The following is a 15,846-nucleotide window of genomic DNA, read 5'->3' as shown; positions in this document are numbered from 1 at the left end:
CCCCACCCGCCCTGCCCGGGATCCCGATACCCCCAGCTGCCCCCACCGGCCCTGCCCGGGATCCCTGCGCCCCCGCTCTGCCCTGAGCGGTCCAGGCACCAGAACTGCTGCCCATCGAGGCTGGCTGTCCAGCTCCCTGGAGCCAGGGTCCGTGCAAATCCGGCTCCATCCTGCAGCACCTAGGTCCGCGCAAGCCCAGCCCCTGCGCCCTGCTGCCTCCCGCCTGGGGCCCCGATCCTGCGGGCACTGCACTCAAGGAGCAGGTCCGGACCTGAATCCGTGCCCGGGCCGAGCGCGCTCCCGGGAGCACAGCCCCCGTCTCCTGGCGCATTCCCGCCATTCCCTCAAGGCGCGCTCCCGGCACCCTACTCCCAGCAGGCGCGCTCCCTGCAGCCAGCTCCTGATGCTCTGCTCCCGGTGTCCGCGAGCCCCGCTCCCCGGCGGCGAGCTCCCGGGAGGCGCGCTCCCTGGCACCATGGCCTGCAGGCGCGCTCCCTGCTCTGCAGGCGCGCTCCCCGGTGCCAGGGCCAGCGGGAGGGGTGGAGGGAGCGCGCCTGTGCAATGCCAGGAGGACGGGCTAAGCCCGCCGCCGAGTTACACAACCAGTCAGGGCAGATCGCGCTGCAAATGTGACTTTCCCCAAGTCAGCCGAGCTCTGGGCAGCCCGCATCGCCCCTGGCCGAGCCCCTGCCCCTGCCCCTGCCCCGGATGCTTCGCTGCAGCGGTGGCTGGAAGAGACTCGCATGACATGTCTCCTCCGGGCAGTGGCACTGGCTGGCTTGTGGTGACCCCTGAGGCTGGGAGAGCACCGCCTGGGAGCTCCTCTGCCGGTGGCGACGCATCCTCCTCCTAGACGGGGTAGGTACGGGGCGAGCTGGGGGGGCTCCCCACCTGGGCTGCTGGCGGGTGGGTCCTGGAATTGCGGAGCGCAGGGCTGGGTTTCCTCTGCAGAGGTAGCCGGAGAGCTAGGGAGATGCTGTTGCCAGACATTCATCCCTTCCCTAGATGCGTGTCACAGGAGTTTTTGCAGGATGGAGGGAATTAGCTCAGCCTGGCTGCCGGATTCCTGCTACCTTATTCCCTTCGCTCTGCTCCTCAAACATCTCCAGGGCACCCCAAGAAAGTAATTCCCTTCGAATCAGGACTTTTCTGAGCACCAAACCAGGTTTTCAATTCCTGCTTCAGCGTGGAACCTTTCATCAGCCTCATAATTCGCTTTCAAATATGTACGTTTCAACCATACATTAAATTCTTTAAAAATTACAAATCCACAGAATGAACATGAGAGAACAGCACTGGGCATGGAGTCGAAATTTTGTGAACCAGAGAATATATTTTTAAAGTCATTCTGGTAGTTTTAAGCTGAAATTTGGCAGACGTGGAAGCCGCATCTCAATCAGAGGAGATTCAGAATTTACCTGTGGCCGGTTTTGGGGTGAAAGTGAGTGACAGTGTGAGTTCCAAATGCCCTGCATAGTTGGGATTATTACAGTGTGTCGTGGTGCTGTGAAATCATTGGAGGGAAATAAAAAAAGGGTAAGGGTTATGCTGTGTTTTGTTTGTTTTAGTGAAAGGAACATTGATCTAGGATTTCTTTCTAGTTTGAATTTCGATAATTCTGTGAATCTAGTCCTACTAAAATACAGCAGGAAGAAAAATTAAAAGCCAAGTCACGTTCTTATATATAGAATCTAAAATCCAGGTTAAAAAGTTATTCCTCCCAACATAGATATTATGCCTTTTGGTTTTGCAAACTGTTTACATTAAAAGCAGGGGAATGTGAAGACTTCTGAAGAGCCAAGTATGTTTCAGATATATATTTGTAAATGATAATTCCTAGACATATTGTTTCTAATAATTGAAATTGTAAAGAGATTGCTCTGGGTGGTTCATATCTGAAACACATTTTGAAGCTGAGGTTATGTGACTCATATGGTGTCATACCTATTTTATAGAACATTTGCCCTTTGTAAAATTCCACAGTCCTGTGTAGAATTGGAGCCACCATATTTCCAGCTTTGCCAGTCATCTGAATGGTCTTCAGAGTAGATCCCTCAAAAGTAGATTTAAGAGCAATCCCGTAGTCCGATATGGGGGCAGAACTGACACTTAAATTCAAGAAGGATTTATTCTGATGGAAGTTATATTCCTGAACTGGGGTGTAACCCCAGAAATCATATGGCTGAAGTTAAAGCCATTAACAATTTGCCATCCTTTATCAACGTACCAGGGTGTGGTATAAGCAGGGAAGGGTTATTTATTACCCTGAATTTATTTTGTCTTGTGCAGTGAAAGCAGAGGTATTGATCTAATTAACGAGATGAGATGTTCTATTTGTGTAGATGGTGAAATGTCAAGAGACACTTCATTTCTTAAACAAAAAACACTGTCATCTGTGCTCTCCTCCCCTAATTTCACTGGATTGTACCTACTGATACCTGGAACTTTGGTATAGCAACGTACTTTACATCAGAGACTGTTAATGATATGTAGGATTTGTTCTTTGTAGAGTTATAGCAGTGTACAAACACTAATACTCTTGATGGGAAATCCACATTTCTAGTATATACTACAAAGACTGTTTCAAATGCTGAAGGGCCTGAAATGGATTTTTTGTGTGTGGCTTATTGTAAATTGTATGGTTTTTTTTTAAGAACACAAACTACAGATCAGAGTACTTTGCAGTAGTTACTGGATCAATAGAATCAGTTTGGTCTCTATGTAGCGTACGTGAGAAGAAGAGGCATTTTGTAGGAACACAGCACTCTGTGGACTAATATGCAGTAATAATGATAACACTTTGGGTTTCTTATGAGACCAGGCTCTGACAAATATTGTAAGCAGTAAAGAGGAGAAAAGTATCCATCACCAACCAATAAAAGAGAAGTAATCCTAATGGTTATTAAAGAAAAACCAGTTAAGGTAAAAATGAGCTTTCATTAGAACAATATTGATGTGATGCTTTCACATCTCTCTGGTTAACTCTGTTTACAACTGAAGCTTTGAAAACTGCTAGGAGTTGAAACCACGGAAAATATATAAAGGATCAGAGGAATTTGTTGGTTGTTCTGTTTGTTTTACTTATCAAAAGATATCAGTTTGATTGATTTTAGTTGGTATAAAGTTAATATGGCTTTTGAGTCTAAAGTGAGTTAGTGTAAGTGAGTAAAGCTGGTTGAGACATTTTGTAAATAATTGAAGTTTCACTGAAAAATGTTTTTAAAATGTATGCAGGATTCTTTTCCCATTTTCCAAGCAGCTCTATATATGACTGTGTAAAATGGTTTTACCAGTTCAAGACTCATGTTGAGCGTCCACATATTCAAAAGCAGCTCAGGATTAAAGATAACTTTTGGCACATGAGTAGTCCATAATGAAAATCGCATGGTATTGGTAGCAAAATCAAGCAGCAGAGATATTGTTATTAAATCCAGCTTCTGCTCAAAAGTGTCAACAAGAATTTGGTAGCAATGCTTTCTTTCCTATTCAGACTTTGGGCTTGTATACATACACACAAGTTGTACTGCTTTAACCAAACTGATATAGTTAAAGCAGCGCATCCTCCTTAGTGTGGACTCACTTAGACTAGTATAAAAATACTTATACCCATATAGCTTATTCCTATATGGAGGGCCCTACCAAATACACGGCCATGAAAAACACATCACGGACCATGAAAAATGTTGTCCCCCCAGGAAAATTTGTCTTTTGTGTGCTTTTACCATGTACTGTACAGATTTCATGGGGGAGATGAGCATTTCTAAAATTGGGGGTCCTGACCCCAAAAGGAGTTGTAGGTGGGTCACAAGGTTATTTTGGGGGTCGTTGCCACCCTTACTTCTGTGCTGCCTTCAGAGCTGGGTGGCCGGAGAGTGGCGGCTGTTGGTCAGGCGCCCAGCTCTGAAGGCAGTGCCACTGCCAGCAGCAGCACAGAAGTAAGGGTAGCAGTACCACAACCCCCCCAATAACCTTGTGACCCTCCCCCCAAAACCCCCCTCCTCTTTGGGTCAAGACCCCTACAATCACAGCAGGGTGAAATTTCAGATTTAAATAGCTGAAATCATGAAATTTACAATTTTTAACATCCTATGACCATGAAATTGACCAATATGGACCATGAATTTGGTAGGGCCCTATCTATATGGGATGAGGAATAAGCTATATCTTTTAAGGCATCTTTATCCTGCATCCACACTAAGAGTTGTACTGGTATGACTCTTTCAGTAAAATAAAATTATCCCATAGCCAAAATAGCTCTATCAATACAAAACTGCATAAACCAGGCTTTCGTAGTGTGTGGTGTGTTATTAAAATGATATACCACTAGATCATTCTGCTTCAAACCATCTAGTAAGTCAGTAATGCAGAGAGTCACCGACATTTATTCCCTATGACCTGATAAGACCATTCCTACATCCCTGTTTTACATATGCAACCTCACTGAAGTACCATTGGACCAAATTCTGCTCTCATTTTCATTGCAGTAACCTCAGTGACTTCAACTAGATTGCGATGTATAAATGAGAGCAAAATTTGATCCAGGGAATCAGTTGTGCCTTTAAGGCCCAAGTCTGTGTCGGTGATGGTGCAGAGATACATCTCCGGAAGGAGAGAGCTGAGAGGTACATGCCTCAGAGAGGCGCAGTGTTACCCAGTATACCCCAGCTGGCCTTCTGCACAGATACGGGTTCACTTGTCGTGCACCCAGACAGCCCACTCCATAGAACTACGTGGAATTGTATGGACTGGGGAGCAGTTCATAACAGAATTTGACCTACTTTATTTTTCATTCCAGAGCTTCAGCCTTGTCTACGCACAGAAGTTGCACCAGTTCAACTTCAGTCAGTTTTTAAACTGACGTAATTTAACTGGTGAAACTCTTATTTGCATTTAAAAGTGGCTTATTTTGGTTTAGTTTAAACTTGTTCCTAAGTGGCTTAAATTAAACCAGAATAACCCACTGTTACACTGAAATAAAAATTTGCACTGGTTTAAAAAAATTGGTTTAAAAATCACACCTATGTTGTAGTGATACAACTTTGTCATGTAGACAAGTCCTTCTACAGAGCCTGAAGTAAGGTGTGGATTACAAGCAAAATGTAGTATTAAAAAAATACAGTGTAACTCAGGAGACTGAAAGTCATTCATAATACAGTGCAAATCTGGTAAATCGTGACACTAGATTTAAAGTTACCCCTGCTCCAGTTCAGATCCAAACACGTTAGCAGAACTCTGTGGATTGTATGTAAGGACCTACAGAAGTATTAGACGATTGCCAGCTACAAATTATAAATTAACATTCTTCACAGGAACAGTTTTGTCATAGGAATGTTGAATGCATAACCTAAGTCATCTTCCACTAGAAAAAAGAAAGCAGCTTGAGTGAGCCTGAAGCAGATTGCAAACGTGATACATTCTCTGTTCGTAGAGATTCACATACGGGAAAATGGCAGCACAGATGAGGATAATTCTGAGATAGTAAAAGAGGAAATATGTTAACCAAACCCCATTGAGTTGTTGAAGTGCAATTCTGCCAACACAATTTTATTTAATTTTATAGGCACGTCTCTGGTGCACATCACTGCAGTAACTGAATGTCTCATTAATATTGTGATATAAAACACTGCCAAACATATGTTTCTTTTGTGGGGGCTTGCAGGATTGGTAATGACAGTAGATTACTGGTTTGAATCCAACCACAGTAGCTAGCGGTCCAAAGTCAGAGCTATAGGATGTCTGTTTGGTGAAATGTGTGTAATAAGTCCAGTTCCTAGTGAACAGGTGTCACCAGCTTATAAACTGCCCTAAAAATAGTACTCGTTGGTCATCTCTGCACGCAGGGCAAAAACCGAACAGCCTTCCAGTGTGCTCTCTCCACTGGAGGTCTAAATACTCCAAAGCCATCACTAAGTGACTTTTCACAAGCTTTAAATTCGCCTGGAACTCAGTGCCCAGAGCTTCAGATTGTAAGTAATTTCTGTATTTGTATTTATAGTCTGCATCTGACTTTCCTCTGTCTCTAGTTAGGCACCAGACTGGGATTTAGGAGATCTGTTTCCAGCTCTGCTACAGATTTCTTTTATGACCTTGGGCAAGTCACTTAAATTCTCTGTGCCTCAGTTCCCCCATCTGTGAAATGGGAATAGTAATCCTTCCCCCTTATCACAAAGGTGTTGCGAAGATACATTCATTAATGTATGTGAGGTTCTCTGATGAATGATGTGTGTGTGTATATAATTTTGTTTACAAACAATCTGAGCTCAGTCAAGGTTTCAAGTATGTAGCAATGTAAGGAATCATATCCACAAAAATGCTGATCTCCTCCCTTGTTGCACCTGCTCTGCCTGTAGCACACATACACACTTAAAATGAATGAGGTTTTGTTTGTGCTGAACATTTTCTGGGACCTGCCCACTGTAATCTCACTTTAAATCATGGCAGTATGTTGCCCATTGCTTTAGGATAATAAAGTTTCAACCATAAATAATACCTTAAAGTGTAAACCATTAAAAAAAAAAGTAGATAGTAGCACATACTGCCTTTGAATGTTCTGTGGGTGTGTGAGAGAGAGCATGATAAATACAGAAGGGATTTTAAAATTAATTCAGATTAACTAGAGTGGGAGAGAGGGATGCAATCCTGACCCCATAGAAGTCAATAGGAAAACTCTCATTGACTTAATTTGGGCCAAGATTTCACCCAGTGTTAAAGACAGATACTGGAATCATCTGAACTAGTAACAGCTTCACTAAAAAGTCCTGTTGAAGCATCTCTTAGCTTTAGTCTCTTGAATAATGTAGAGTAAACCCACTGCAAGTCAGTTTTTATTATGGGGGCAGGGTGTTGTGTGATTGGTCCAGAGTTTGCTTGCCATAGCAAACATAGTAATTAAGGTTTCAGAGTGGCAGCCGTGTTAGTCTGTATCAGCAAAAAGAACAGGGGTACTTGTGGCACCTTAGAGACCAACACATTTATTTGAACATAAGCTTTCGTGGGCTAAAACCCACTTCATTGGATATGAAGTGGGTTTTAGCCCACAAAAGCTTAGTGGGTTTTAGCCCACAAAAGCTTATGCTCAAATAAATTTTTTAGTCTCTAATGTGCCACAAGTACTCTTCGTTCTTTTAATATTAATTAAAGAGGTCATAATAATTAAGGAGGATCACACCCCACATTTAGGAAGTATAGGGCTAAACCTGTTTAACCCGTCTCTGATTCTAATATACATTAATGTGATTTACAGTAGATTAAAAATTCATTCTGATCAAACTGTTTTGAATCAAATCGTACACAGTTAGGGGCTTCAGCATAAAACAAAAGAAGGCTTCAGCCCTCTTTTTTGCTTTTTCGGTACACATTTAAAGTTTAATACGCCTGGTATATTTGTGGTTGCAACTGACGAACTGGAATCGGGGCTATTTTTTCATTCCCCTTGTAACATAAGGCGGATAGTAAGTGGTGTTAGTGAAACAAACCAAAACGGGATTTCTGCTATCCCTAACCAGATACATTTCATATTTAATCTTAGTTATTGCAGAGGGTTGAGCTTTATTAATAGAGAAGACACTGAGTCAACGTAACCAGTGACTTGTTTTTATTGTCTGTCAGTCATAGCGATAACCTTTGGCAAAGGCCTCCCAGCATTATTAGACTTTATATTTGCACAGGGAGCTTATCCACCCTTGGGAGTCACTCCTGGGATGGACAGTTAATGTTGTCATTGATGCTTCTATGGCCAAGTGCCTTGCCCTATTAGGGCTGTCTCAACTACGTTGCCAGCAATGCCCCTCTGCCATGTACATTGGCCAAACCAGACAGTCTCTACACAAAAAATAAATGGACACAGATCAGACATCAAGAATTATAACATTCAAAAACCAGTAGGAGAACACTTCAATCTCCCTGGACACTGTATTACAGACCTAAATGTTGCAATTCTTCAACAAAAAACCTTCAAAAACAGACTCCAACGAGAAACTGTGGAAATTGAATTAATTTTCAAACTGGACACCATTAAATTAGGCTTGAATAAAGATTGGGAGGGGATGGTTTAGTGGCAGAGCTCTCTTGGGCTTCACTGGGAGCAGAATCAGGTCCCAGGTGTAATGAAGTAATATTGTTTAATTTTACTACTAAGCCATTTAGAAATTAGTAATGGGTCTGATTCAGAACTCTGTATATCAGAGACCCCCACACTTTGCGGGAGTTCATATTCACATCCAAATCTGGACCCAGCCTCCCCCATATGGGCCCATTCGCCATGGAAAATGCAGTTAGAGTTTAAAAGGATCTACAGTAGTGAGTTTGTTTGTTTTTGTAGCAGTCTCTTGTGAATAGGAATGTAGAATGGAAACCTAGCACAAAGGGGACAGACTCTCTGGTTTGATTCTTTTGAATGGAAAGATTTGAATCTATGTGAGATCCAGCTGGAATAGTGTCAGAGCTGAAAGCTGTCCTCCGATGCAGCCTATAATGTGCTCATGTACTTGAGCCCACAATAAGTGAAATTTTATAAGTATAAAATGTCTTTTTATTTCAAAAGCTGTAGTGTTTGTGGAAACTGCCATGGGATTTTCTAATATAGTCCTGTTTGATTTATTTAACTGAAGAGTTATCAGCAAGTAGAGTAGATAATTAATTTTGCATAGAAGGCAAGAATCTGATGATGCTGTATTATGATGTATTGAAACCCCTAAGAGACATGAATTTTTCAGTTAATCTCTCTTGGATTATAGCTGAAGTCTCCCCTTTTGTTAAACTGTGCTGTCCATGTCCGTGCTTACCATTCAGACATTTTAAGGTAGGTTTTCTTTATTCTTATGTGATTTACAGATTCACAAGGAACTTTGTAACAAATATTTGTTTCATGTCATAGATTAATGTATGCAGATGTTTGTACTTGATTCTTTGACCTTGAAGTAAATATTGCACTGGTCAGACATATTTTCAAATGGCTGTTGCCAAAAGACTTCTTTTAAGTTATCTGATAGTGTCAAAACTTTCAAAACATTGTGTTGTATTAGATGTACGGTAGTAGTAAAAGCCGTAAGGCAAATATTTTGTTTTTGTCTTTCGCATCTTTGGCACAATGTTTAGAAAGTTTAGGGATGAAATCCTGACCCTGTTAAAATCAATGGGAGCTTTGCCGTTACAAGGATTTCATGGCTCTCTGTAGTAATGTGTAATGTGGAGCTTGGAATAATTAGTGCAATAATTACCCTTTTACAAAAAGAAAAAAGTATGTTTTATTTGTATATTCTTGCAATATATTTACTGTGGAAAAGAGGATTTGGAGGAATTAAATCAGTTTAGCTAAATGTTAGGTTTATCTTTAAAATGTCCAACAGGTCACTGAAATTGAATATTTGATCATAAAATAGTTGTTTTTGAGCAAAAACATATAATTTATTTTTGTGCATTTCCTGACATCAGTTTCAGATTTTCTTAGGCATCATCTCAGTTGGCATTAATGCCTGATTCTGCTCCTAGCCTGGAAAATTCCTAGTGGCTTAGATAGAATAGCATTAAGCCCCTGATTTGGGAATTTTGTTGGCACATAGTCCCACTTAGAGAAAAGATGGTACCACATGCTTGGCTGTAGAACAGGGGTTCTTAAACTGTGGGTCGAGACCCCCAAGTGAGTCATGACTCCGTTTTAATGAGGTCGCCAGGACTGGCATTAGACTTGCTGGGGCCGAAGCTGAAGCCTGAGCCCCACTGCCTGGGACGAAGCTGAAGCCCAAGGGCTTCAGCCCTGGGCAGCAGGGCTCAGGTTACAAGCCTTGGGCTTGGGCTTTCTCTCCCCCGCCTGGGTCAGAGGGGCTTGGACTGTGGGCCTCCCAACCCAGGGCAGCAAGCTCAGGCTTCGGTCCCCACTCCTGGGGTTGTGTAGTAATTTGTGTTGTCAGAAAGGGGTTGCGATGCAATGAAGTTTGAGAACTGCTGCTGTAGAAGAAAAGTTGTTATTCTACATAAAGGAAGCAAACTTCTGCAAGATAGTAAAAACCTTTGACATTGACAGAAAAAGAATTCTCAACTTGTGGGCCAAATTCTACCTTATGTTCCCTAGCTTGTAAGGTTAAAGAAATTAATTGACTTATTGTACTATATTTAACATGTATTTGCAGTACACTCAAATTGCAGCCCATGATATCATCACCAGAAATGGATATTCTCTCATTGCCTTGCTATTAAGAATGACTGCTCCTAAACCATATTAACATTCCTGTCCAGACTGGATATGGATCAGAGTAGGCTTAAATCATTTTCAGAACGGTTGTGAAATACTTAATCAGTTATTTCCTAAGGGAAATGTGTTTGATTGCATGAATAACTGTAAATATTCCATTCAGCAATTCAGCTACTACAGTAAAGATAAACAATCCACTGAGATTGAAGGGAGCCAGTTACTTGTTCTATGCATGATTTCATATTCACTTTAATGTGAGTGTTGAAATAAGGGGTTTTGATGCTTTTTGGTTTTCTCCTTTTGTGACTGCACTAATTGTAACTAAGGGGCCCACTTTAAGTAAACATTAACACAGTTTAATGCTGAAGAAATTTGCCAGATTGAGAGTGTTTTAAGCTGCAGCCCTCTGTTTATCCGTAGAGAAGGTAAAGCATGGGATAGAGTAGTGCCAATGTCCCTACTCTGCCCAGTATTTCTTAGCCTTAACCTGGGCCTTCAGACTGTTTCTAACTGGGAGACAAACCCATCCATTCCTTGGCCTCTCTGCCAAGATTGGCTGTATGGATGCCAGGCTTTTGGGACATGGACATCCGTCCACTAGAAACTGGACCTGCTCTCATTTCAGACAGGCCACCAAATAGTTGGCACGGGGTAACTCCATTCTTTCTTTTTAAGACATGAGCCACATATGAACAATAATAGATGAGGACCCTGTTTTGCTTTTGTGTTTGCTTTGATCTATTCAGCTGTTCATGTAATTTAAAAACAAAAAAAAGTGTAATGTTACTTTCTTGTTAAATCAGGCAGAGTGAAATCCTGGCCCTGCTGAAGGCAATGAGAGTTTTGACTTCAGTGAGGCCGCCATTTCACCTGTCCTGATTCAACTTTCTCCTCCCAGAATGTGGTCCACATCCTCAGAAAACAACCTTTGACGTTTTCTTGCAATTTATGAGAGACATGCTCAAAAACCTTCCAGAAAACGGGAAGAGGGAGGAAGAGGTTATAAGTACAAGTTACTTTCTTCTCTCCAACACTGTGTGAAATCTTGAAGAAACTGGGCCTATTAGTTAAAGGTCACAGAGATTTTTAACTACTACTACTGGCTTCATGTTACCATGCAGATTATTGTCAGAGATCTCATTGACCTTGACAGTATTATGGGGTCACATTTTCACAGAAATGAACTCTTTTTGAACCGTTTTTGAAGTGCATTCCTAGCCAATCGGGTTCTCCTCACCAGTCAGTTGCAATGTAGATCTCCTCTACTGGCCTATTTTATTGAGTTCTTCAGTGCGCTCAGTTTACACCGTCTCAGAACAAACCTGGTTCCACACAGTTGCCCTTTGGTTGGAAACTCTCCTTTTAGTGAAAACTGGTGCCGTCGGTTGTTCGTGTCCACCCCAGCTGTGAGTGTGGGACTCCTGCACCTTCAAAGGTGGGATTTGGTTGTAAAAATAAAGTGTCATGCAGTCAATTAGGCCCTTGCTAGCATTAGTGATCTTCTTGGGGGGGAAGGATTTATTTCTTGTACACAATGGGGCCCTGATTCTGACTGAGGCTCATTAGCACTATGGTAATAGAGATATTAAATAATAGAAATAATAACTTTTTAAAAATGTGCCTATCCAGAGCTCTGGGTTCATGTGCAATTATGATAAAAGCTGTAGACGGCTCTTAAAACCAGTGTCCCCCCAAACAATAGTCTCCTCAAACTTACCAGATTTCTCCCATGCACACCAGTAAAGCTCTCCCACCGCTTGCTGAGCTTTACTCATCCCTTCCTCTCATCCCCTGACAAATCCCCAAATATCATGTAGATATTTAGCAAGTGCCCTTTTTTTTCACTTTGCAAGCAAATGCATTGGCAGAAACAAGAGTTGTTAGGACATGACAGTGAAAGCATTAGGAACAATACCGCGCCTATTTTCTTATTTCCCTGTGTATACTTGCTGGTGGGAACTGCCTCCTTGTGGCCACAGTAGTGTAGAAAAGTATGAGTGTCACATTCAGACAGAGCAACATCCAGCAGCTCTCATTCCTTGAGCACTAAGACCCCAAGTTCAGTGGGAAGGGGTGTTTGTAATTACAGGAGTGATCTGGGATGCAGAGAGCCTTCCAGCCCCTCCATGCACATTGTAGAGCTAAGCTCTGTAGCATCCATTTCCAGGGGTTTTCTGGCCTGGCGGGGGGAATAGCAGGGGAGATGGCCAATAACTCTTCAGGGTCAAAACTCTGCACCAGAGAGGTGCATTGGGCCACAGTCATTTATAGCACATTGCTGGGCTGGTACCCAATGCTCAGGGTCTAACTGATCACCATATTTGGGGTCAGGAAGGAATTTTCCCCTGAGTCAGATTGGCTGAGACACTGGAGTTTTTTTGCCTTCCTCTGTTGCATGGGACACGGGTCACTTGCAGGTTTAAACTAGTGTAAATGGTGGATTCTCTGTAGCTTGATTTGAGGACTTCAGTAATTCAGCCAGAGGTTAGTGGCCTATTACAGGAGTGGGTGGGTGAGGTTCTGTGGCCTGCAATGAGCAAGAAGTCAGACTAGCTGATAATGATGGTCCCTTCTGAGCTTAAAGACTATGTATATACCAGACGTACCACCAGGGTAGTGGGGAATAATTCCCCTCTCTCTTAGCCCCCAGGTAGCTTTCTATCGCAAGCCTTTTTTTTACTTAGGCTTTGCATAGGTGGGGCACATATTTTCCAGCCTTATACAATTAAAAAAAAAATCAGAATCCCAATCGTGAAACTGACATTCCATGTGTGCTGAGTCATATATTTTGGTTATTTGAGATAATTATCCATCCAGCCATTGCAAATGAACTGCAGGGGGTGGGAGGGAGATGTGTGTGCATAACTTAAACATGGTGGATTAAGACCTTAGGTATTTGTATGTAATATTTGCAACGATAGTGACCTCCTACGAAAGAGCTACACTGCATGGAGGTGTCATTAGCTTCAACACAACAAAGCTGCAGAGATATTAAGACATAGAAATGTTGATCTTTATCTTCACTTTTCCACCTTCTGAAAGAAAGTTTGGCTTTCTCCCTTGCCTTCTAACAAATCTGCACCGTATCTCCAGTATAGACTTGTGTTATTTTGTAGAATGCTGCAAGTTATTGCATTAACTGTTTGAAAATTCGAAGGTTTTGAACACAAATGACCGTCTCTGTAAAGATTAGTTGCAAATTGGCATGTTTAAACAAAGGCAGAATTCTTCAATGCAATGGTGCAAAAAAAAAGTGCATCAGAAGTTAGGGTACTTTTTTTAGAAAGAAACCTATCAACAACTTAGCAGTTCCAAGTATATAAGTAGCAGCATTTCATCTTGCAGAATTTTGTAAGCTTCATTGGGTCAAATCTATCCCTGAGGTAACTTCAGTGGACTTACATCAGGGATGGATTTGGGCCAACATCTCTTTCAGTTCTTGAGTCTTCTAGAATTATGTGACCCACATACTACAGACGAGTATTATTTTGTCCAAGATGTATTCACTTACTATATTTATCATATGTCTTATTCATAGTAAACAAGAGAAGACATCTGTGGAGAAGGTCTGGTAGCCACAGAAAAATATTTTTCATCATATTCACTAACTTGTGTCATTGTTAACTGTTCTGGGCTCAGAGTGCTGTTCTCTAAGGAGGCTGAATACACAGGCATATATTTTGTCCTTGGGACTCCTTGCAATCATACAATATATGTATAAAGCAGTGGAAGTAAAAAATCTGTTTCATGTGGCTTTGGATGGAAAATTGCCACTTCATGACAACTGCAGGCAATTATGGAAATTCTGAGTAATGGGGATGAGTTTTCTTACAATAATGCTCCAGTCCAATGCTTAATCATACATTTCAAACAAGTGGGCTTGGAATTTATGAAAAATGTTTACTTATTCAGATGTAAGGCATAGGCCAAGAAAGAACTTTATCGGGTTAGTCAAGTTTGAATAGAAGCAGCAGTAAATAGAATCAGGTGAATGAGAACTACTGTCCTAGAAATGCATCTTCCGCTTGCAGTTGTGGTGCTCAATCCTGTGAGATGCTGACATCCTCAGCTCCCCTTGTTTGAGGGGACTCAGCACTTTGCAGCATCAGGACCACAATTTCCATAACTCAACTCAGGTTCCATCTTAACTTCTTCTCTTCTCTTGCAACAGAAAAGTTTAATTTTTTTTATATCTCTTCCTCCTTAAAAAGGATCTTCACACGTACAGGGAAATGTTGAGGTTTTTTCTTAGCTTTAAGATTGCAGAGATGGCAGCACTAAGGTCAGTGGGGCGTGAACATGAGCTTTGCAGGAGAACAGATGCGAACAGATCATTTAAGGATTGCGGCAGTAGCTCCCAGAGCCAAATGACGATAAGGCAAATTTTGAAATGTCAAAGCTTTATTTAAATTCTTTTTTGATTCATATGCATATTATACCTGGAATGGAGATGTAATGCTCCAGAGTCAAACATACCAAGGAGATAGAGGCGTTGCTTATACTTGAACTAGGGAGCATAAAGCCAAGTCTATAGAATGAGGTCAGTTAGCTTAGCTGCTTTGAGTCCTTTGATATTCATTTAATGGCTAAGTAGATAAAATTCAGAGTCTCACATGCGAGCGTGCTTAGAGTTTTAACTGCCAAAGCTCTTTATAATTCTCCCACAGCTCTTTCTCCTAGGGCAGTTGAACAGTTCTGCAGGACCCAGTGCCATTCCACCTGGGTGGCACATGCATCCTGAACCTGATTTCTCATTTACTGTAGCTATGAACCAGAGATTCTGGTTTCCGTTCTGTTTAGAGAGAAGGTTGAGCTGGGGAGTGCTAAATATGAGATCCCCAAAATTCAGGTGGCATTTGGATTTGTGGTTCAGGCTTAAGTCAAGATGTTTAGATCTGAATCAGGAGCTGAACTTCCTTCAGGTTCTGAGAGGGTTTCATCAACCATGTGTCTGGTTTCGGCCCATCTCTGATCCTGTTGTGAGGATGATGCCTTTTTAGAATAGCTTCCTGATGTTGCTCTGAGTTTCAGAAAGTCCAGTTTGTTGACACACTGAGTGAGCACTCAGAATCAGGCCACTTCTGAAAAATTTCAGCAATTACTCTCTACGCTGAGTTTCCTTCTCCGTTAACAATCAGTTATTTACAGGGATATATGTTTAAGGAACATTTATGTCTATGGTATACTATCTGAAGAAGCTTGTTTTAGGAGAGGCAGGATTATCCAGGAATGTGGGTTCAATCTTTAACACAGAAACCGACTTGCTGTGTGACCCTGGGCAAGTAACTTAGGTCACAACTTAGTGTTCACCAATTTTGGTTGCTGTGCACGCACAGCACGTCTGAAAAATCAGCTCAGGTTTTGTGTGCTTGGGCAACCATAAACAGAAGCAGGCTTTTAATGACTCAAACTCAGCTTCCAAAAATAGCAGGATAGCAAGAAGTGGACAGTTTTGAAACTATTGGCCTCAGTTTCCTCACCTCTATAATGGGATAATCTTATCTCCTTGTTGCCTGGGGGTGGGGGGAGCAGGATTTGTAGGTCTTAGCTGGTGTCTATAAAGTACTCCGATGTCCTCTGATGGAAAGCAATGTGGAAGTGAAAATTATTATTTCAACAGTTTATAGTGAGCCTATCGCAAAGTGTGTAAGCATTGT

General features: G+C 41.9%; 1 protein-coding gene across 1 annotated transcript in view; it reads left to right on the top strand.

Annotated features, from left to right (window-relative positions):
• The first annotated feature begins 605 nt into the window (after positions 1-605).
• Positions 606-15,846, top strand: part of PASD1 (PAS domain containing repressor 1) — an 81,175-nt gene continuing 65,934 nt past the window's right edge. The window contains exon 1 of the mRNA XM_030576103.1: positions 606-858. The gene's annotated coding sequence lies outside the window, so the exon portion shown is untranslated. The remainder of the gene's footprint in view (positions 859-15,846) is intronic.

This window comes from Gopherus evgoodei, chromosome 9 (genome assembly GCF_007399415.2).
Source record: "Gopherus evgoodei ecotype Sinaloan lineage chromosome 9, rGopEvg1_v1.p, whole genome shotgun sequence".
NCBI lineage: Eukaryota > Metazoa > Chordata > Testudines > Testudinidae > Gopherus > Gopherus evgoodei.
Note: the sequence above shows the minus strand (reverse complement) of the source record. Positions and strands in the feature narration are given on the sequence as shown.